Below are 2,975 nucleotides of genomic sequence, written 5' to 3'. Positions count from 1 at the left end.
GTGGTGTGCCTTAGGTGAGGTTGAACCGTGGTTTCAGCCCCCGGCTCAAGTATCGGACTCTAAATGTAGTTAATACCCGGCGCCATCGGGACCGGTACAGCACTGCTGTCATCGGTCCTGTGCGTATTGTCCTGCTGCTCCTAGGGGCGGGATGGAGCCTAGAGGATGTTCAGTGGTGTGTCCATGGGCTAGAGGCCATAGAGAGCTAGAGGCTCTGCTTTACCCCCAGTATGGGAGGTTGACCTCGGGGGACAAAAGCAGGGAAGAGAATGGGAGAGACATCTGGTGTCATCGGATGGTTTTAAAATAAATGCTGGAGGCAAGGTGGGTACCTGGCATCTTCTAACGAGGGAGCATTTGGCAGTTGTGGTTAGAGGGTCCCACACCATTTTGTCACCGGTCTGATAGGTGTATCTAATTTCTGGTTAGGGCTATTAAGGTCATTGTGTGTCTGGATTATAATCCGACGCTGTATCTGGACAGGAGGTAGTATTGTTAGGAAATGTTAGGGCTGAGGAGGGAGGAGCAGGAGAGGATATCCTTTAAAATCTATTTGCTTTTGAGAGATGGTAGATATAAAACTGGTAGCCCACTGTGTATTAAAACGTCTTGGGCTTCTCTGTTTTTATCCTTATTTTACACACACATGCACACACACACACGCACTCACACACACACCTTTTATTTTGTTCTGCCTTTGCCACAGTGTGTAAAGCCCTATTGAGACATGTAGGCGTGATGTGTAAACCGGATTAGCAGTATGAAAGAAAGACATACAATGAGCCTGAATTGTTTTACTTCCTTTTCATTTCTCACGCCTATATCTCTAATAAATTTGTTGCTCCAGCAGTGGGTCAAAGAGATTGTGTAGCTCAGTTTTTTTTTTCTTTTCTGCTAAGACCCGATGGCAGAGATCATGAAAATGAATGACCTGCCTTCTGCCAAATGCAAGACTTGAGCTATACCTTTACACAGACCCGGTGTTGTCCGGGCCAGCTAAAAACGGTTCAGTGTAACTTTCCCCTCTCTGTGCACATTAATGTCCTGCAAGTTGCAGGGCATTTTGCCAGGAAAAGAATCTGTCTTGAAGACGACTTGGGTTTATAGAGCTAATTCCTCGTAGAATATGACAAAGTCTGCTGGGGCTGGGGGGTCCTCCAGCTGTTGGAGGGACAGGGCTGTCGCTCCCTCCGCTGCCCTGCGCAGCTCCCCAGCCCTCTGCTCCTCCCCTGGGAGTCCGCTGTCGGGCGGGAGGAGCGCAGGGACCTCGGAGGCTCCTCCGGAGGCACATTTCCCCGCAGCCCTCCGCGGAAGAAAATGCCAGCGCTGCTGGGTTGGTGTTGTAGATCCCTCATTTGCTCCTTTGTGGCGTGCAGAGCAGCTTTCCATTAAAGGAGATCAGGGGTAATTAGCCGCATTATTTTGACAAGTTGGCTCGAGCAGCTCCCTTTCTCGCAGGACTGCGGAGGGGGAGAGGGCTCGCTTAGTGCAGCCGCCTCCTTCCCTGGGCGCGGCGCTGCCCTGAGGAGCGGTTTCCCCGTGCCGGCCGCCCCCCACCCTTACACCCCGGACTGCGGCCTCCCGTGGCCGGTGGCAAGCAGGGCACTGCCAGTGGAAACGGGGACGCTGAGACTGCCCTGCAGAGCCCAGCAAAGGTGTTGCCCCGTGACCTTATCTGATGTCAAAGCCAGGGCCAGGCGTGAGTGGGGAGCTCAGGGCTGGGGCAGACCTGTGCTCTTGTGCGATGAAAACGTGCATGATAGCCAAAAACTTGAGGGAACAGACAAAACCAGGGTATTTTACCACAAGTCCTTCTTCTGCCACGGTCAGCTGTCCTGTACCACCTAAAAAATGAAGCCAAAGCACTTAATCTCAGTGCCGTTTCTTTATTAAGGTAATCAGATGCTCCAGCAGTGTAGTGGTCTTGGTGGTGTGCCCACAAGCAACCTGGAAAAAAGTGAAATCAGTGCATATACCTGTTACCCACTGTTGACTTCTACTGAATTTGACCCCTCACCTGGCTGAAGGAAGTGTGAAGCTTTGCAGTATTTGAGATTATGAGCACAAAGAGGATCTAAGAAGCAGAACATTACAAAATGAGCCCACTGTGGCCAAAGTCAAAGCTGAGATACTTGTACGCCAGTCCTGCCTGTCCAGGAATTGGGAGGACCAGGTATAAAAGGTTGCTTCCCAGGCCTCCAATACAGTGCAAGACCGAGATTAGAAACCTGTGCGATCCCTGCGAGTTGCTGAGGACGGAAAAAGCCGTTGGTGAGGAGGAACAGTTGCACACACAGGGCATGCATATCACAGCCAGCAGCGCTTACAAATGTAAATAAGGGCAGATTGATTAGGAACAACATTATCGTCAGGAATGTAGCGAGCAGGCATCAGCTATGAGGCAAACTGGGGGCAGCCACTGCTCTGACCACCCAAGTGGAGACTTTTACACTGACACTTCTTAAGGGAAAAAAAAAATAATACAGAAACAAGGCCAATTAGATCCCTGCAGTAATTAATCTCTTGTGTATGCTTAAAAAGAAAATGAAAAAATCTCTCCAGACCACAGGGAGAGAAGGGAGATTAAGATAGCGCTTGTTAAATTTGAGTCTTCAGGCTGGGTTTTGGAACCAGGAGCAAAGACGGGCGCTGGGCTGTTGTGTGATACCTAGCAAGCAGGAGGCAGCCAGGGCGTCTCTGGGGGCTCGAGGTGCTTGAAGGGACACTCCTCCCTGGTTTTGGAGCCTGCTGGGAGGCTGAGGAACCAAAATACCTCTTCATCTATGCCTTCTTTCTCTGTCCCCTAGATATGCCACTCCACCAGACCCAGTGAAGCTGAGCAGAAGCAGTGGCACAGTTGTTCCTAGTGAGATAGATGGTCATCCTCGCAAGTGGAAATTTGAATTGGAGGTGACCTACTGCATCCCAGGTGCGGGTTTCAGCCTCCAACAGAAACCGGTTTCCCCCTCCAACTT

The sequence above is a fragment of the Pezoporus flaviventris genome, unplaced genomic scaffold (assembly GCF_033815535.1).
Source record: "Pezoporus flaviventris isolate CSIRO_AGI_PZ_B2104156 unplaced genomic scaffold, CSIRO_AGI_Pfla_v1 ptg000022l, whole genome shotgun sequence".
NCBI lineage: Eukaryota > Metazoa > Chordata > Aves > Psittaciformes > Psittacidae > Pezoporus > Pezoporus flaviventris.
The sequence above is the reverse complement of the archived record's forward strand: the minus strand, read 5'-3'. Positions refer to the sequence as shown.